This window comes from Pristiophorus japonicus, chromosome 4 (assembly GCF_044704955.1).
Source record: "Pristiophorus japonicus isolate sPriJap1 chromosome 4, sPriJap1.hap1, whole genome shotgun sequence".
Classification (NCBI taxonomy): domain Eukaryota; kingdom Metazoa; phylum Chordata; class Chondrichthyes; family Pristiophoridae; genus Pristiophorus; species Pristiophorus japonicus.
The window spans coordinates 101,979,130-102,000,958 of record NC_091980.1 but is presented as its reverse complement, the minus strand read 5'-3'; positions in this window follow the sequence as shown (position 1 = coordinate 102,000,958).

The following is a 21,829-nucleotide window of genomic DNA, read 5'->3' as shown; positions in this document are numbered from 1 at the left end:
ATCGGGGCACTATGCGAGCCCGGTCGCTAACCTCTAATACTTGCATTAATGCCCCCTCTGGCCACTAACTGAGGCTATCGACAAACGAAAATTCCAAAAAGCCCAATATATTTTAATAGTGTTAAAAATAAACTTACCTTAATGGACAATGTTTTTAATATAAAAATTGGTTATAAAATGTATCTATTTTATCTTTTAAAACTATTACACTGGTACAAGAGTTTTAAAGACATTCACTGGGCAGTAGTTGGGCAAATAGCCCAACTCTCCTCCCACGGAGGCCCTTTACTTTCGCATTCGCATGATCTGTCAAAAGGAATTTTGACAGATCGCAAGTGCCGGGTTTAGGTGCATGCGCAGTGCATCCCTAAACCCGGAACTTGCGGGGCCTCTTCGGGCGCGTGCGCACATCGTACGCACCCAGAGAGGTCGCAATTTACGGCACATAATTTATACAATATCATTTGGCTACCTTCTCCTAGTACTCTAATAACTAGATAAATCTCTTAATTGTTAGGTATATGGAGTCATACACTGTGGGGAGCAAAAGAAATCAGTGTTCAGTTATATGCCAAATGCTAAGGGAGGTATTGTTTTTAAGTTATTTTGACATAGCATGAGAAATAGATGAGGGTTTATTAAATGCAGGCCGTGTTTTCTTTATTTTTTGATGTCTTCAAAATATTTACAAAAATAAATCATTATTTAATTGGATTAAAATATGGTGCATGCTTATCATGTATATCCAGTTCAAACAGCTGTAGGGAATTAGGCTAAAGGATTGTGTGGAGTGGGAGCTGAGAGACTCGCAGATTAATACATAATGCTCATCAATGTTACAGGTACTTCTTTTGCATCTGGTTACTATTTGATAGAATTGGCTGTGACTAGGCATAAGAAGGCTTTGTTATTAGCAGGTCAGGATATGCTAATATAGCTTCCAATTGAGTAAATGTATTTTAAACCATAAGTTAAAATCTTTAGGATTGTAAAGCATTCATATTCATGAAAAAAGGCCTTTGAAAGAATAGCACTCACTCCATTTGCTAAGAATGGTTGCTGAATGATGGATCTGTTCATTCTAAATTACTGCAAAAAGTACTGGATATCTTTGAGCAGTTTAAATGTCCTGAGTGACTTGCTTGTATTTGTTTTTTATCCGTGCAATCATATAACATCTTGGTGTTTCCCTCACCTTGACATTTCATCTACAAAGTGAACAGTGAGAATGACAAACTGAACTTTATGGACTCAACAGTACTCAAATCTGTATTTTATCTCTGAATTTTATTTTTCTCTCTCTCTTTATTCTACACTCGTGGAAGAACTGATAACTTCTATGATCCATCTTTGGACGGAGAGCAGACACTTGACAGTACCATTAGCTCCAAGACCAGCTGATGCGAGATTGAATTGTGCTGTATATTTCTCTTCTCTGGGTTGGTGTGTTATGCTGCTGTATGCTGCCTGCTGAAAGTATGAGCTGAGACGTAATGAAATTCCTCTCAGAGGGAAGGTCAGATGAGACTGCGACTTGAACTGTTTGGGTAGGATCGGATTCTTCCTCCATGGTAGAGTTTCATAAGAAAATAAGTATGTAAGAAATAGGAGCAGGAGCAGGCCATATGGCCCCTTGAGCCTGCTCCGCCATTCAATAAGATCATGGCTGATCATCGACATCAACTCCACTTTCCCGCCTGATCTCCGTATCCCTTGATTTCCCTCGAGTCCAAAAATCTATACATCTCAGCATTGAATATACACAGAGACTCAATATCCACAGCCCTCTGCAGCAGGGAATTCCACAGGTTAACAATCCTCTGAGTAAAGAAATTCCTCCTCATATCTGTCTTAAATGACCTACCCCTTATCCTGAGACTGTACCCCCTAGTTCTAGACACTCCAGCCAGGGGAAACAATCTCTCAGCATCCACCCTGTCAATCCCCTTCACAGTCTTATATATTTCAATGAGATCACCTCTCATTTTTCTAAACTCCAGAGAGTATAGGCCCATTCTATACAATCTCTCATCATAAGACAGCCAGGAATCAATCTTGTGAACTTTCATTGCACCGATCCAAGGCAAGTATCTCCTTCCTTAGATAAGGAGACCAAAACAATGCACAGTACTTCAGGTATGGTCTCACCAAGCCCCTGTACAAAAGACTTCCTTACTCTTATAGTCCAACACCCTTGCAATAAAGGACAACATGCCATTTGCCTTCTTTATTGCTTGCTGTACCTGCATGCTAGCTTTCTGTGTTTCTTGCACGAGGACACCCAACTCTCTCTGAACACCAACATTTAAAAGTTTCCCACCATTTAAAAAAGAATCTGTTTTTCTATTCTTCCTACCAAAATGAATTACCTCAAATTTCCCCATATTATATTCCATCTGCCACCTTACTGCCCACTCACTTAGTCTATCTATATCCCTTTGCAGACATTTTGTGTTCTCCTCACAGGTTACTGTCACACCTAGGTTTGTATTGTCAGCAAACCTGTATACATCACACTTGGTCCCTTTATCTAGGTCATTAATATAGATTATAAAAAGCTGATGCCCTAGTACTGATCCTTGTGGCACCCCACTAGTTACAGTCTGCCAACCTGAAAAAGATCTGTTTATCCCTACTCTCTGTTTTCTTTCTGTTAACCAATCCTCTATCCATGCTAATACATTACCTTCAATCCCATGAATCTTGTGTAATAACCTTTTATGTGGCACCTTATTGAATGCCTTTTGGAAATCTAAATATACAACATTCACTGGTTCCCCTTTATCTATCCTGGTAGTTACTACCTCAAAAACTCTAATAAATTTATCAAACATGATTTCCCTTTCATAAAACCATGTTGACTCTGCCTAATCATGTTATGATTTTCTAAGTGCCCTGATATCACTTCCTTAACAATGGATTCCAGTAATTTCCTGACAACTAATGTCAGGCTAACTGGCCTGTAACTTCTAATCTGCTGGGACCATTCTAGAATCTAGAGAATTTTAGAAGATCAAAAACAATGCATCTACTATCTCTGCAGCCACCTCTTTTAAAACCCCAGGATGTGGGCCATCAGGTCCAGGGGATTTGTTGGCATCTTAAGCCCATTAGTTTCTCTAGTACCTTTGCTCTATTGATATTAATTACATTAAGTTCCTCAGCCTCATTAGACCATTATTTTCCCACCATTTTAGGTATGCTTTTTGCGTCTTCTACTGTGAAGACAGATACAAAATATTTGTCTAATGTATCTGCCATTTCCTTATTCCCCATAATAATTTCTCCTGTCTCAGCCTCCAGGGAACCAAAGTTTAATGTTGCTACTCTCTTGCTTTTTACATACTTGTAGAAGCTCTTACAATCTGATTTTATATTTCTTGCTAATTTTCTCTCATATTCTATTTTTTCCCTTTTTATCAATTTTTTGGTCATCTTTTGCTAGTTTCTGAAACTCTTCCAATCTTCAAGCTTATTATAATTCTTCACAACATTATAAGCTTCTTCTTTCAATCTAATGCTATCCTTAACTTCTTTAGTTAGCCACGGATGGATCACTTTTCCCATGGAGTTTTTAATTCTCAATGGAATATATTTTGTTGAGAATTATGAAATATTTCTTTAAATGCTAGCTTCTGCTTATCTACTTATCATACCTTTTAATCTATTTTTCCAATCTACCTTAGCCAACTCGCCCTTCATACCTGTGCAATTGGCTTTATTTAAGTTTACGACTCTAGTTTCGGACTTAGGCAAATTCCTCTCAAACATAAAGTGAAATTCTATCGTATTATGAGCACTCTGCTCCAGAGGATCCCTTAGTATGAGATTACTATTTAACCCTGTCTCATTACACAAAACAAGATGTAAAATAGCCTGTTCCCTGGTTGGTTCCATGACAATTTGTTCTAGGAAACTGTCCAGAATGCATTCCTTCAACTCATCCTCCAGACTTCCTTTGCCAATTTGATTTGTCCAGTCTATATGAAGATTAAGGCGCCCTATGACTATTCCATTACCTTTGTTACAAGATTGGAATATATCTTTAATGCAGCTACATTTGCTGTTGATTTTCTCCTCTTTCAGCCATGTCATCCCTTCACTCAATCTCCTTGAGTAGCACTTTTCTGCAACCCAGTACCACTCTGTGCTCAGTGACACATTGGCTGCAGGGCGACATGCACTCTCTCAGCTTTCCTCCCTGCTATTGGGAAGTGTCCCGCTGGGAGGCCCAGTCAGGAACTGACAAAACTCATTAGAAGTGTGGAAGCTGAAGCTGTGACTACGGGAGTGTGAAGCAAGCAGCTTAACCCTTAGGATACAAAACACAATTCCTGTTCTTTATTATTTAAAGGGACTGTGCTAGCAGCAGTCTCTTCCTTGTAAACTAAACAACACAAAATATAAAAGCAGATTGCAAGAGTTTCTATAGGTATATAAAAAGGAAAAGAGTGACTAAAGTAAATGTTCATCCCTTAAAGGACGAGACCGGGGAATTAGTAATGGAGAACATGGAGATGGCAGAAACTCTGAACAAATATTTTGTATCAGTCTTTATGGTAGAGAACACGAACAATATTCCAACAGTGGATAGTCAAGAGGCTATAGGGGGGAGTAACACAATCACAATCACAATCACTAAGGAGGTGGTACTCAGTAAGATAATGGGACAAAAGGCAGATAAATCCCCTGGACCTGATGGCTTGCATCCTAGGGTTTAAGAGAAGTAGAGGCAGGGATTGTGAATGCATTGGTTGTAATTTACCAACATTACCTGGATTCTGGGGAGGTCTCAGCAGATTAGAAAACTGTGAATGTAAAGCCCCTATTTAAAATAGGAGGCAAACAAAAAAGCAGGAAACTATAGACCAGTTAGCCTAACATCTGTGGTTGGGAAAATGTTGGAGTCCATTATTAAAGAAGCAGTAGCAGAACATTTGGATAATCAAAATTCGGTCAGGCAGAGTCAGCATGGATTTATGAAGGGGAAGTCATGTTTGACAAATTTGCTGGAGTTCTTTGAGGATGTAACAAACAGGGTGGATAAAGGGGAAACCAGTGGATGTGGTGTATTTGGACTTCCAGAAGGCATTTGACAAGGTGCCACATAAAAGGTTACTGCATGAGATAAAAGTTCACAGGGTTGGGGGTAATATATTAGCATGGATAAAGGATTGGCTAACTAACAGAGAACAGAGAGTCAGGATAAATGGTTCATTCTCTGGTTGGCAACCAGTAACTAGTGGGATGCCGCAGGGATAAGTGCTGGGACCCCAACTATTTACAATCTATATTAACGACTTGGAAGAAGGGACTGAGTGTAACATAGCCAAGTTTGCTGATGATACAAAGATGGGAGGAAAAGCAATGTGTGAGTAGGACACAAAATTCTGCAAAAGGCTAAGTGAGTGGGCAAAAATTTGGCAGATGGAGTATAATGTTAGCAAGTGTGAGGTCATGCACCTTGGCAGAAAAAAATCAAAGAGCAAGTTATTATTTAAATGGAGAAAGATTGCAAAGTGCTGCAGTACAGCGGGACCTGGGGGTACTTGTGCATGAAAGACAAAAAGATAGTATGCAGGTACAGCAAGTGATCAGGAAGGCCAATGGTATCTTGGCCTTTATTGCAAAGGGGATGGAGTATAAAAACAGAGATGTCTTGCTACAGCTATATAAGGTATTGGTGAGGCCACACCTGGAATACTGCATGCAGTTTTGGTTTCCATATTTAGGAAAGGATATATTTGCTTTGGAGGCAATTCAGAGAAGGTTCACAAGGTTGATTCCGGGAATGAGAGGGTTGACTTCTGAGGAAAGGTTGAGTAGGTTGGGCCTCTACTCATTTAAGTTCAGAAGAATGAGAGGTGATCTTATCGAAATGTATAAGATTATGAGGGGGCTTGACAAGGTGGATGCAGAGAGGATGTTTCGACCGATGGGGAAGACTAGAACTCGAGGGCATGATCTTAGAATAAGGAGCCACCCATTTAAAACAAAGATGAGAAATTTATTCTCTTAGAGGGTTGTAAATCTGTGGAATTCACTGCCTCAGAGAGCTGTGGAAGCTGGGACATTGAATACATTTAAGACAGAAATAGACAGTTTCATAAATGATAAGGAGATAAGGGGTTATGGGAAGCAGGCGGGGAAGTGGAGCTGAGTCCATGATCAGATCAGCCATGATCTTATTGAATGGTGGAGCAGGCTCGAGGGGCCTACTCCTAGAAACATAGAACATAGAAATTTACAGTGGAGAAGGAGGCCATTTCGGCCCATCGTGTCCGCGCCAGCCGACAAAGAGCTGCACGGCTCTTGATCAGCAGCCCGAAAGGTTACATATAAACCTATGAACAATGACAGAAAAACAAAGAGCACACAGCCCAACCAATCCGCCTCACACAACTGCGACACCCCTTATACTGAAAACATCTACACTCCACCCCAACCGGAGCCATGTGATCTCCTGGGAGAGGCAAAAACCAGATAAAAACCCAGGCCAATTTAGGGAGAAAAAAAATCTGGGAAAATTCCTCTCCGACCTATCCAGGCGATCAAAACTAGTCCAAGAGATCACCTCGCCGTATTCTATTCCCTGCAGTATTTACCATCATATCTGCGCCGTCCAAAAAAAGGTCATCCTGTCTATTCCCAATTACCAGCTCTCGGTCCGTAACCCTGCAGGTTACGACACTTTAAGTGCCCATCCAGCCATCTCTTAAAAATGGTAAGGGTTTCTGCACTCTTCCAGGCAGCGAGATCCAGATCCTCACAACCCTCTGCGTAATGAAGCTCCACCTCAAATCCCCTCTAAACCTTCAACCAACTACCTTAAAACTATGCTCCCTCATAATACACCCCTCCACCAATGGTAATAGACCCTTACTATCCACTATGTCCATCCCCCTCAATATTCTGTACACCTCAATGAGGTCTCCTCTCAACCGCCTCTGTTCCAATGAGAACAAACCCACCCGATCCAATCTGTCCTGATAACTAAGATTTTCCATTCCAGGCAGCATCCTAGTAAATCTCCTCTGCACCCTCTCTAGTGTAATCACGTCCTTCCTATAATACGGCGACCAGAACTGCACACAGTACTCCAGCTGTGGCCTAACCAAAGTATTATACAATTTAAGCATAACCTCCCTGCTCTTATATTCTATGCCTCGGCCAATAAAGGCAAGCATTCCGTATGCCTTCTTAACCACCTGGCCTGCTACTTTCAGGGATCTGTGGACAAGCACTCCAAGGTCTCTTTGTTCATCGACACTATTAAGTGGCCTACCACTTAATGTGTATACCCTTTTCTTATTAGCCCTCCCAAAGTGCATCACCTCACACTTCTCTGAATTAAAGTCCATTTGCCACTGCTCTGCCCACCTGACCAGTAGATTGATATCCTCCTGCAGCCCATGACTTTCCTCTTCATTATCAACCACACAGCCAATTTTAGTGTCATCTGCAAACTTCTTAATCATACTCCCTATTTTCAAATCTAAATCGTTGATATATACCACAAAAAGGAAGGGACCCAATACTGAGCCCTACGGAACCCCTCTGGAAACATCCTTCCAGTCACAAAAACATCCATCAATCATTACCCTTTGCTTCCTACCTCCAAGCCAATTTTGGATCCAACTTGCCACTTTGCCCTGGATCCCATGGGCTTTAACTTTCATGACCAGTCTACCATGCGGGACCTTATCAAAAGCCTTGCTAAAGTCCATATATGTTACATCGTATGCACTACCCTCATCAACCGTCTTGGTTACCTCCTCAATCAGGTTACTCAAACACGATCTTCCCTTAACAAATACATGCTGACTGTCTCTATTTAATCTTTGCGTATCCAAATGCAAATTTATCCTGTCTTTCAGGACTTTTTCCAATAGTTTTCCCATCACTGAGGTTAGGCTGACAGGCCTGTAATTACTCGGCCTATCCCTTTTTCCCTTCTTAAATAAGGGTACTACATTAGCAGTCCTCCAATCCTCCGGCAGCATGCCCATATCCAAAGAGAACTGGAAAATGATGGTCAAGGCCTCTGCTATTTCCTCTTTTACTTCGCTCAACAGCCTGGGATGCATTTCATCCGGGCCTGGGGACTTATCTACTTTCAAAACTGCTAAACCCCTTAATACTTCCTCTCTCACTATATTTATTTCATCTAGAATATCACATTCCTCCTCTATAACAATATCTGCATTGAAAACAGATACAAAGTATTCATTAAAAACCCCACCAACATCTTCCGCCTCCACACAAAGATTACCTTCATGGTCTCTAATAGGCCCTGACCTTTCTTTAGTTAGCCTCTTACTCTTAATATATTTATAGAACATCTTGGGGTTTTCCTTAATTTTACTGGCCAAGAATTTCTCATGCTCTCTCTTAGCATTCCTAATATCCTTTTTAATTTTGCCTCTTTAACTTTCTATATTCCTCTAAAGATTCTAAAGTATTTAGCCGTTGATATATGACCTAAGTGTCCCTTTTTTTCTTAATCCTCCCCTGTAAATCCCGAGACATCCAGGGACCCTAGAATTATTTTTCGCAGCCTTTTCCTTTAAGGGCACATGTTTTGGCTGAGCATCCCGGATCTCCTCCTTGAATGCCTCCCACTGTTCCGACACTGATTTACCCACAAGTAGCTGTTTCCAGTCTACTTTGGCCAAATCACTCCTTAACTTAGGAAAATTAGCTTTTCCCCAATTCGGAACTTTTATTCCAGGCCTATTCTTGTCCTTTTCCATAACCAACTTGAATCTGACTGAATTATGGTCACTGGCACCCAAGTGCTCTCCCACTAATATCCCTTAAACCTGCCCAGCTTCATTCCCCAAAACAAAATCCAAGACCACCCCCTCTCGTGTTGGGCATACTACATACTGACTAAAAAAATTCTCTTGAATGCATCTCAAAAATTACGCACCCTCTATACCCTTCACACTAAATTTGTCCCAATCAATATTTGGATAGTTAAAATCCCCTACTATTATTATCCTATGGTTTTTAGACTTCACAGCAATTTGCCTGCATATTTGCTCTTCTATCTCCCTCCCACTGTTTGGGGGTCTATAATACATGCCCAGCAGTGTGATCGCCCCCTTTTTATTTTTCAATTCGACCCATATGGCCTCATTTGATGATCCCTCTAACATATCATCCCTCCTCACCACTGTAATAGTTTCTTTAATCAGTACCGCAACCCCGCCCCCCTTTTTACCCCCATCTCTATCTTGTCTAAAAATCCTGTAGCCGGGAATATTGATCTGCCAAACCTGCCCCTCTTTCAGCCATGTTTCTGTAATGGCTATAATGTCATACTCCCAAGTATCTACCTGTGCTCTTAGCTCATCTGCCTTATTCGCTAAACTCCTTGCATTAAAGTATATACCATTCAGCACAGGAAGACCTTCTTGCTCACTGTACACTAAGCCCTGTTACCTCTGTCTTACAGATTCACTTTCTAGATTCTTGCTATCAAACTTCTGCTTTACTTTCCTCCCTTTTGAATCCGTTCCCAGGTTCCCATCCCCCTGCCAAGCTAGTTTAAACTATCCCCAACAGCACTAGTAAGACTCCCCGCGAGGATATTGGTCCCGGCGCTGTTGAGGTGCAACCCGTCCTGTTTGTACAAGTCCCATCTCCCCCAGAAATGGTCCCAATGACTCAAGAATTTAAAGCCCTCCCTCCTACACCAATTTTCCAGCCACGTGTTCATCCTCTCTATCCTTCTATTCTTATACTCATTAGCACGTGGCACCAGTACTAACCAGGAAATTACTTCCTTTGAGGTCCTACCCTTTAATTTTCTTCCTAGCTCCCTGAATTCTTCCTGTAGGACCTCATCCCTCATTTTACCTATGTCCTGTTCCTATTTCTTATGTTCTTATGTTCTTTTATGTTCTTACTATAAACTGATCAGTGAATTCCAAATCTTGGCAGCGATAAAGAAAGGAAGAAAGAAAAAAAGACTTGCATATGTCAGATGTCATAAAACGCTTTACAGCCAAAGAAGTACTTTTGGAGTGTAGTCACTGTTGTAATGTGAGAAACGTAGCAGCCAATTTGCGCACAGCAAACTCCCAAAAATAGCAATGTGATAATGACCAGATAATCTGTTTTTGTTATGTTGATTGAGGGATAAATATTGGCCAGGACACTTTTCAATAACTGTTTCTAAAGAATCTCTACATGGAGGTGACTATTTGAATACATCATAAATAGGATTGTAGCTGATAGATCCATAGCATGATAATGGGCAGTTCCAATAGCAACTAAACCTTTTAACAGCCTGACACGAGGGCACAACTCTTTTTCCTACCAGCTCCTTTCTTTACAAGAAAATCATTTTGGGGGACCAATCTTCCTGGCACCCACTCTGGCTCAGGGCTGAACAGGAGCACTGGTATTTTCTATCCCAGACTGGCACCCATGGCACAGGTCTGCCCCGGCAGGATCTAGTGGTAGCTGAAAATAGGAAGTAATTAATGCTCTGCTCCAGAGGCTGGCATTCACAACTGTATGGAGAAGAGCAGCCAGTCATTTGCAAGGCTTAAACATTTGCTATTTAATCCTCTTTGACTTGCAGCCCTCAGGCCCTCTGGTCTTGGGATGGAGGCTCATAGAAACATAGAATGATACAGCACAGAAGGAGGTAATTCGGACCATTGTGTCTGTGCCGGCTCTTTGAAAAAGCGATCCAATTAGTCCCACTCCCCTGCTCTTTCCCCAGAGCCATGCAAATTTTTCCTTTTTAAATATATATCCACTTTCCTTTTGAAAGTTAATATTGAATCCACTTCCACCACCATACAATTTTGGGTGCCACTATATCTCAGCACCCTGTAGAATTGCTAGGAATCCCAGAGCAATGTAAAAAGGGTGGACACTTGAGGTTATGGTTCTCTACCACCTTTTCTCATGATCTTTGCATCTGGGGAATAGATATGAACGGGCATTCATCAGAAGCAATATTCAGAAGGATCAGCCCTGTTATTTTTGTGATAGAATGCCCTGAAAATAATCACATTGTTTTATAATTTGACAAATACGTATTTCAAGTTCCTTATTAGTGACATTTGTTATTGCATACAGTAACATTGGAACTGTACCAACACGACCCTGACATCAGGGATAAGTCAATTATAATGCCACTGCAACCCATTATACCTATTTCCTTTAGACGTGATTGTGATTGACAGAAATTGTATTTTAAAACTTATCCTTTGAGAATACTTCTGCAGATTATATGCATGTTGTTTTAAAGCTTTTTATACCATACAATGTTTACATAAAAAAGCTACACTAGAGATTAGCACATGCCCTCTGGAGGGAAATAGAACAGAACTGGATTTTATGTGAAACTAGACAAGTTGTAGTATTGTTATTTAAAAAGTTGTCATTACAAAGCCTAGTGCTGTTGATAAGATCACACTTTCAGGTTTAGTGAAGGTGCTACATTTGCATCTTTTTACATGATAGTCAACAACACTCTTGCCCCCAAGAAGCAAAGATCTAGAAATATATTTGTTATTTTGTTTCACATGCATGTGATTTTCTTTAATATATATCATATGGTAATTAATAGCTTTGGATTTGCTTTTAATTTGGCCAGCCCTTCCATATTTGCACGTCAGTTTTCAATGCTGGTAAATAAACTTTCCACAAATGAGTGCAAGAACAAATTTACTTGGTCATGATGCCACGTTAATTAACACAGCACATCGCCATAAAGAGTGGCAACTGGGCAAGAGCAAGACTGTAGTATTGTGGTAACAACAATACCAACAACAATTGCACAATTCTTTTGCATGTATATTGTATTAAATGAATGGAATTTCACGATAATAATGACATAAGTCAGAGCCTATAGTTACTATTTATGTGTAGTACTTGTGTGTATCTATGTATAGATGCATATAAGTTTCACTCTGTTCTGAGTTTGTCATCTGCTCCACTTTATGCCAAGCTATGTGATACATGGTGTATATGAAGAGGGCTGACTGTAATTCTGAAGAAATGGTCAGACACTGGATAATGATGCTTATTAAGTGAGGTCACTACATCTAACATTAACTGAAACGTATCAGGAACAGTAGCATAGTGGTAATGTTACTGAACTAGTAATCCAGAGGCCTGGACTAATGATCCAAGGATGTGAATACAGACCTCACCACTGCAGCTGTGGAATTTAAATTTAGTTAATTAAATAAATCTGGAATAAAGAGGTGGTATCAGTAATAGTGACCATGAAACTATTGGATTGTCATAAAAGCACATCTGGTTCACTAATGTCCTTTAAGGAAGAAAATCCGCCGTCCTTACTTGGTCTGACCTATACGTGACTCCAGACTACAACAATGTGGATGATATGTTCTCTGAAATGACCTAGCAAGCCATCAGTTGCAACAACCGCTATGAGAAACAATAAGAAGAATAAAACCGGACGGACCACCCAATATCAACCTCGGCACCGGCTACAGATACGACAATGGTATACCCAGCCCAATCAACCCTACAAAGTCTTCCTCACCAACATCTTGGGACTTGTGCCAAGATTGGGAGAGCCATCCCACAGACTAGTCAAGCAACAGCCTGACATAGTCTTACTCACAGAATCATACCTCAGCAAATGTCCCAGACTCCTCTTTCACAATCTCTGGGTATATCCTGTCCCACCAGCAGGACAGACCCACCAGGGGTGGCAGCATAGTGGTATAGAGTTGGGATGGAGTGGTCCTGGGAGTCCTCGACATTGGCTCGGAACCCCATGAAGTCTCATGGCTTCAGGTCAAGCACGGGCAAAGAAACCTCCTGCTGATTACCACTGACCGCCCTCCCTCAGCTGATGAATCAGTATTCCTCCATGTTGAACACCACTTGGAAGAATCTCTGAGAGTAGCAAGGGCGCAGAATGTACTCTGGGTGGGGGACTTCAATGTCCATCACCATGAATGGCTCAGTAGTTCTATTACTGACCAAGCTGGCCAAGTCCTGAAGGAGATAACTGCCAGACTGGGCCTGCGGCAGGTGCTGAGAGAACCAACACAAGGGGAAAACCTACTTGGTCTTGATCTCACCAATTTACCTGTTGCAAATACATCTGTCCATGACAGCATTAGTAGTAGTGACCACCGCACAGTCCTTGTGGAGACAAAGTCCCGTCTTCACACTGAGGACAACCTCTGTCGTGTTGTATGACACTACTACCGTACTAAATGGGACAGTATTAGCTGTAGCTCACTGGGTAGACTCGCCTCTGAGTCAGAAGGTTGTGGGTTCAAGTCCTCTTTGGAGACTTGAGCACAAAAATCTAGGGTGACACTCCAGCGCACTGCTAAGGGAGTGCTGTGCTGTCGGATGAGACATTAAACCAAGGCCCCATCTGCCCTTTCAGGAAGATGTAAAAGATCCCATGGTACTATTCGAAGAAGAGCAGGGGAATTGTCCCTAGTGTCCTGACCGATATTTATCCCTCAATCAACATAACAAAAACAGTTTATCTGGTCATTATCACATTGCTGTTTGTGGGAGTTTGCCGTTTGCTGTGTGCTGCAATTGGCTGCTGCGTTTGCCACATTACAACAGTGACTACGCCCCAAAAGTATTTAATTTTCTGTAAAGTGCTTTGAGAGATCTGGTGGTCTTTCTTTCTTTATTTTTATAGATGCAGAACACATCGAGCAGCTCAAAACTGGGCATCCGTGAAGTACTGTGGGCCATCAGCAGCAGCAGAGTTGTATTCCACCACAATTTGTAACCTCAGGGCCCGGCATATCCCTCACTCTACCATTACCATCATGTCAGGGGACCAACCCTGGTTCAATGAGGAGTGTAGAAGAGCATGCCAAGAGCAGCAGCAGGCATATCTAAAAATGAGGTGCCAACCTTGGGAAGCTGCAACACAGGACTACATGAATGCCAAAAAGCGGAAGCAGCATGCCATAGACAGGGCTAAGCGATCCCGCAATCAATGGATCAGATTAAAGCTCTACAGTCCTGCCACATCCAGTTGTGAATGGTGCTGGACAATTAAACAACTAACAGGAGCAGGAGGCTCCATGAATATCCCCATCCTCAAAATCATGGCGGAGCCCAGCACGCAAGTGCAAAAGACAAGGCTGAACGTTTGCACCCATCTTCAGCCAGAAGTGCTGAGTGGATGATCCATACCAGCCTCCTCCTGAGGTCCCCAACATCACAGAAGCCAGTCTTCAGCTAATTTGATTCAGTTCACGTGATATCATGAAATGTCTGAGCGCACTGGATACTGCAAAGGCTATGGGCCCCGACAATATCTGGGTTGTCATGCTGAAGACGTGTGCTGCAGAACTAGCCCTGTCCTTAGCCAAGCTGTTCCAGTACAGCTACAACACTGGCATCTATCCAACAATGTGGAAAACTGCCCAGGTATATCCTATCCACAAAAAGTCGGACAAATCCAATCTGGCCAATTACCATCCCATCAGTCTACTCTCAATCATCAGCAAAGTGATGGAAGGTGTCATCAACAGTGCTATCAAGTGGCACTTCCTCACCAATAACCTGCTCACCGATGCCCAGTTTGGGTTCTGCCAGGACCACTCTGCTCCAGGCCTCATAGCAGTCTTGGTTCAAACATGGATAAAAGAACTGAATCCCAGAGGTGAGGAAATGGAGCCACATGCAGCAAGACCTGTCAGGCTTGGGCTGATAAGTGGCAAGTGTCATTCGTGCCACACAATGACTATCTCCACAAGCGAGAGTCTCACCACCGCCCCTTGACATTTAACGGCATTACCATCGCTGAATCCCCCACCATCAACATCCTGGGGGGATCATCATTGACCAGAAACTTAACTGGACCAGCCACATAAATACTGTGGCAACAAGAGCAGGTCAGAGGCTGGGTATTCTGCGGCGAGTGTCTCACCTTCTGACTCCCCACAGTCTTTCCACCATCTACAAGGCATAAGTCAGGAGTGTGATGGAATACTGCTGCCTGGATGACTGCAGCTCCAACAACACTCAAGAAGCTCGACACCATCCAGGATAAAGTAGCCTGCTTGATTGGCACCCTATCCACCACCTTAAGCATTCACTCCTTCCATCACCGGCGCACCGTGGCTGCACTGTATACCATCTGCAAGATGCACTGCAGCAACTTGCCACAGCTTCTTTGGCAGCACCTCCCAAACCTTCGACCTCTACCACCTAGAAGGACAAGGGCAACAGGCGGATGGGAACACCACCACCTGCACGTTCTCCTCCAAGTCACACACTATCCTTACTTTGAACTATATCGCCTTTCCTTCATCGTCGCTGGGTCAAAATCCTGGAACTCCCTCCCTATCAGCACTGTGGGTATAGCTTCACCACACAGACTGCAGCATTGCAAGGAGGCGGCTCACCACCACCTTCTCAAGAGTAATTAGGGATGGGCAATAAATGTTGGCCTTGCCAGCAATACCCACATCCCATGAATGAATAAAAAAAAACAATGCTACTGCATGGAAGGTGAGACATGCAATGCAAAATATTTACCTGGAGACATGCTCGGAGTGTAGGGGGGAAAGATCCGCTAGCGCACAGGAAGCTCAGAAGTTGCTGCAGCGCATATTTCAGTGGCTTATTATCCCAGCCATTGCATTTGCATCTGACGTCTGGGGTTCCCGACCAATTAACATGAGCGGGTGTGATAACTACATGCATGGGTCTAATTCAGTGGAGTCAATTAAAGGAACACTGCAAAGATGACAGTTAATGGATTGTAGAGGTAGCAGGAAGATTGGATGGTGATAACAATGGATTTTCAACATTCCAAAGCTGCCCCTTGCTTTAGTGATGCCTCCCTGGACCTCATGCTGTGAGGTGTTAGGGCCCTCAGAGAGGTTTTATTCCCTGCTGATGGGTGGAAGAAGCCAGATTCACTTATGAAGAAGGCATAGCTGGAGATAGTCAGCAGCAGGAGTATGGTGGCATGCTCCTGGATACAATGCTTGAAGAGATTTAATGATCTCATAAAGGGGGGAAAGGTGGGTAAAATGCCACATTCAACTACATCCTGATGTGTGTATTACCCCAACCCTCTGACTCTGCCTTCCCAAGCCTAGTCCTGCACATCACTCCTCACAATAATGTGCCTTGCAGATACATCCATCCCTCTCTGGCTATGCATGTCCTCACATCCCCATTTGACCATCCACAACTGACATTCACCCTCATCTTAATGCAATGTCATGCCTCTCACAGAATTTGTTCATCCAATCGTTCCATTCATTCCATGATGCTCACTGAAAGGCCTTGTGGTTCCTTCCTTGCAGGAGAAGAAAGCACAGAACACCAGGGAGAGCAGAGAACAGGAGCTGGCCCTCCAGTCTTAGCAACACTCACAGCTGCAGAGGAGAAGGCACTTGGAATAGGTGGAGTGTCAAGTGCGTGGCAGTGGGAGATGGGGCAATGAGGAGCACCCAGCTACCTGGTGACAGAATTAAATATCTCACAGCTACATACAACAGTCACTCATGTTGACTTGTTGTCAGCAGCCAGTGAAATATAATCATGTGCATAAGCATTCTTACCATGACAGTTCTAATTCATGTCTTTAAACTCCCACGGGCCCATCAAATATCTAACAGGTGGTAGACCGGAGGAGGAAGACTCCTCAGAGGAGTTGCTAACTCTGAGGGTGCGCCGTCACAGGACGCATGCATGCCATGCACCAGCTCAGATACGCACACGTCGGTGAGACCATCAAACCAGGTAGTCGTGTTGTCACCTGGTGTCTCACAGATCATGTGAGCCAGAGCAGATGGTGCAGACAGGGACATCAGTGGGAAGTCCTCGTCAGAAGGTGCAGGATGCTCCAAGCTCTGGATCAGCTGAATACAGATGCTGAACCTCGAGATCCGACGACAAAGAGTATTATTCTGGAGGAGCAGCAAAAAATACGTGAGGCTCTGGAAGGATTTCCAGCCACGATGTGCACTCTTGCTGAGAGAATGGAGGAGCCCATCTCAAGCATGACTGGCGTGATGTTGGCGGCCTCAGCTATGATGTGTTCATCATGGAAAGGGTGGCCACCTGCATGGAGTATCAAACGCGGCAGTCAAACGAGGGCATGCCTGCTCTCTCCAACAGCTTGCACAGTCTGAATGCCACCTTAACTAGGATGGATCTAAACCTAGCTGTGACTGTTCATCACTTCACTGATGTGCAACAAAGTGCTCTCCAGCTCATTGCTAGCAAGGAAGTGCGGGTGGGCCATGAGGGGGATAATGGCGAAAGGGGCATAAAAGTGGGGACTCTGCTCAAAGCACTTCCACTTCTCCCCTGTTGCCCCCCCTCACTCAGTCAGAGCCCCACATATTGCCTCGTCTCCTGATGGCCGAGTGTACCGCTGCACAGGTGTAGGTAGAGCAGTTTTTAGAGGGGCCCTCATGGGCTCCAAAACATCCAGAGCATCTCAGAGCAGCGATGTGAGCAGCCTGGCTTTACCTCTGCTGAAGCCACAGGGGCTGCACGTCATAAGAGAAAGGAAGATGAAAGATTATAAGTTGCACAAAGGTATGCACATAGGTGTTTTAGACATGTCACAATAATAAGTTACTGTATAAGTTTTGATGTACATATAAAATTATTTCTTTGCACCACTTTCCAGTCTTGTCGATTTTTGCTTGTAACCTGACAACTGCCCTTCTCAGTTCTGATGAATGGTAAGACTAAACTTAAATCTGAGCAATGGGAGTCTGTGAAACAGCTGCTTTGTGCTGGTGAGGACGTGGTGGTGGGGGTGGGGGAGGGGGGGGGGAAACAAGTGTACTCAGAATGTGGTTGCCAGATGGTTACAGCGGTACAAGCTAACTAAATGTTGCCATCATGAGTCCATCCTGGGCATCCCAGGCAGCAATGTGCGCTGATGCTGATGCTGATGCTGCTGCTGATGCTGGGGCTCATCTGGGCCCTCATCTGAGGTCCAAGGTGAAACAGCATAAATGACACCATGTTGATCTGATATATGACAGAGGAAAGTGGAGATCAGATGTACAAACCACCAAAGTATTGAAAGTGGCCGCCAATGTAGTGAAATTCACCTCCAAAATAATAGAAAGCACCTCCAAAGTTATAGCAATCACCTGCAAAGTACTGAAAGCAAACTCCCAGAAGAAGTGCTGGGAGCAACAGCCCTTCAGTTAGGCAAGGAAGCAGGTGTGAGGTCTCTTTTTGCCTGTCATTTGTTCAGCCCCCTCAATTGCTGCTGTGCTCTCACCTTGCTTTCACTGGTGAAGTCCAAGAAGCTCTGGCAACCCATGGACCCACAGTGAAAATTGAAAACCCCTGTTAAAAAAAACTGTCAACTAGCCCTTAACTGCTCCCGGTTCGTAACCTGCCTCTCCCGAGAGGGTTTCTCGCACGCTACCAAACACACTCCTGTGAAATGCAGAAGCCGGTTTTCTGACATGCTGTCAATTTCAGCGCTTCTTACCAACCGCCCGCTCATAAACCCACTCACTGCTGCTATAAAAATCCCCTCCTCAAAGACTGTTGGCAGGCAAAGACATCTAAAACCCAGTGTTGTTTTATGCAGCAGATTTCACCTTTAACAGAATGTAAAAATTCCTAAGGCAAGACCCTGCAGGTTAACAGACAGACTTAATATTGTGACTGTGTATCTAACCTGTGAGGACTTGAAGTGGAATGTGAATCCTCTGCAGCATGCCTACAAATCATGCCTTCTGACTTTCACTGAGTTGTTTGAAGATTATAGCCCTGAATTTGCGGCCCCTCCAGGTACGTAGGAGGTGCACACGTGCCTTTATGTTTGCGAAGTGCATGCGCCTAAACGTAAAACTTGCGATCTGTCACGAACTCTCTTGACAGAGCAACCACATCCGAAAGTAAAGGGCCTCCGCGGGCTGAGAGTTGGGCTATTTGCTGAACTCCTGCCCAGCGAATGTCCTTCAAATTCTTAAGATTGATAAAAGCAGGTGTAAGGCTTGCTTTTATCAACGGAAGACTTTTAGGGGTAGAAATTGCTAACTGCTCAAAACGGGGCGCACCCTCCCTTCTTTAAAGTTTTTCCAAGCTGCAAGTCATGCCATCGATTTTCAGCACTTTGTAGTTTTTTTGGCTTCAGGCGGAAGTTGTGTCAGCTGAGGGGCGGAAGTGCCCTTGCAGTGGGTCCACCGCCCCGACCAGTCATCAGCGCCGCGCTGACGTGTCACAACGTCTGTCCCCTTCAGTTAAAGGGGAGATCCGCTGTGAGCTCTGCATACTTTTAAGTTAGGTCCACTGGGCCACCAGGGAGGGTTTCGGCTGGGCTAGTGGCCTGCCGGCGGCCCGGCCGAACCCGCGGGCATAATTGTCGGGCAGACCTGGCAGTCAATTGACAAAAATAAAATAACATGGCGGCAGCGGCAGTGCGCCTTTAAGGGCAGCCGAACAGTCATGTTACAGAGAGTGCACTGACAGAAAAAGCTGTTGGCGGCACTGACCAGCAGCGGGGCCGCTCCCATGGGGCAATACCGGGAAAGGGGTCACTTCCCGAGGGGGCAATTTTGTGAGGGGGTCCCTGTCGGTTGGTAAGGGGTCAGCACATGCACGCCGTGGGCACCGCTCCAAAACTCACGAAGGGCAATTTACAAAATGGCGGCCGCTCCGCGGAGAGTCAGCAGCCATTCCACGCCACTGCTTTCAGGCAGCCAGAGGCCTTATCAGGAGGGGCAATTTCAGCCCATTAAAAAAAAAATTAAATATTTAAGATCCTGTTAAATAAGATAGGTTTATTTTTAGACCCGTTAAAATATGTCAATTTATTTTTGAAAAATAACATTTTTGTTTCAAATAATTAATTAAATTCAATTTTTTTAAATTTGAAATATGTGATTTTTTTAAAAAGTTATTTTCAATGTTTCTGTGTTTTGGGGGGTATTCCCATTCATACTTATGGTGGGCCCAATTTTGGCCATGACTTGCATCAATTTTTTTGGAGTAAGTTTTTTTTTCTGGTGTAAGTTAGAAAATGCCATTTTCCCCAAAAAATTTGCTCCAGAGTAAGTCAGTTAGGTACGATTTCAGGTCATTTTTTTTTTCAAAAGGGGGCGTTCCCAGACACTTACGTCAGTTTTGGCAATTTATGCCACTTTGACCAGCAAAAACGTGGTCAGCGTATGTGGCCAGCTCTGAAAAAGCTTGCGGGCAGTTAAGAAAAAGCAGCGCACATTCAACAGACATTAGGGCAGGGATAGGGGAGGGAAGAGAACTGGAGAGGACCTCAACAACCAAACAGCAAACATTAAGGAAAAGCTCAAATACAATAAAAAAAGAAGTGAATCCTACCTTATCTTTAAAGTCTGCCCGGGAAAGGCAGCCGGCCAGCCTGTGTGTGAGGCCATTTGGCCTGGGATAGGGTACAGAAGACGCACTGGAGAAGTTGCAGCTGCTGTAGCTGCAGCGCATTTAATCGCGGGGGGGGGTGCGGAGGGGGAGGGAAGAGAGCCTGCTGAGCCACCCGAGAAGGTCTGCCCAGGAAAGGCAGCTGGCCGGTCTGTGTGTGAGGCCATTCGGCCTGGGATAGGGAAGGGAAGTTACAGCTGCTGGAGCCAAGTTTTCTTTCTATCTCTGTCTGTTGTGCATGCCCGAAGGTGCTGGCAGTGTTTTCGGCGCGGGCGTTTGGCTCCGCCCCCCACATCAACATCGACACCACGCCAGGACTCCGGGGACTGCACGCAACGGCCAGAATGGGGCGGGTTTTTGCGGGCACCGTTTCCAGCGTGCAAAGTCGGCGTGCTTGAGGTCAGTGTGCCGACAAAACTTGTTGGGGAAAATTTAGCCCGGTGATTCTGTATATCAGAACTCATCATTCAGTATGAATGGGAATACCCCTACTCTGATGTGGGCCGGCCCACGTGATCCCACTGATGCGTCCGAAACCCATATGCTCCTGGTATACGTGGGCCTACACGAAAGCCTTCACGTCGAGCCCCAGGACTGCACGTCTCCGAACCTCCCAGCCCACCAGTTACTTCCGTAGAAATTTCTGAGGTCGGAGGCATCCGCCTGTGGGAAGCCTCTGACCGTAATTTCTGGGTCTATGGGTCTTTCACCAAACCTGGATCAAGGGAAAGGGTTATGTTGAACCTAAACACTAATGCTGAACTGGATATAACTCTCGCATATATAAAGGAACTATACAGCTGAGTGCACAACTGAGTGGCTTGCTAAGCCATTTTAGGGAGCATTAAAATTCAACTTGGGCAGTGGCACGAAACAGGCGGTATCGAATCGGCCGCCCTTTGTACACCTGATGTTCAATTCCCTTATCCTGCCCGATCCAATATCGACACCAACCGAGGCGAATTTTAACGTCGGATCCGTATTTCTGTAATAAATTGCTATAAGTGGTCTTCAAAATTTTAATCCTGAAAATTATGTTACTTGATAATAAAGTTGAGCATTTTATATTTTTGTATGAAATTCTTTTGTTACTAAAATTAAAGTTATAATTCATTTATTTTAAACACAATCTATAACCTGTTTATAACATCGCACAACATCATTTCCAGCCTTTGATTTCTACAGAATCCCGCACCATTAGAATTATGTTATTGTTCTCAATTATTAAGTAGCTAGATAGGAACTAAAATATCTTGTCAGCCAAGCAGCTAATTAACCTTTTAACTGCTTTAAATACATTTTGATATTTCGACAGTATAAAGATATTTGCTCCTGGGGATGACATTTACATTTACCATCTTACTGAACAATCTCTTAAAAATGAATTTATATAAAATAAGTGCCATTTTAAATCTGAATATAATTAAAATTGAATACAGTAATATAAATT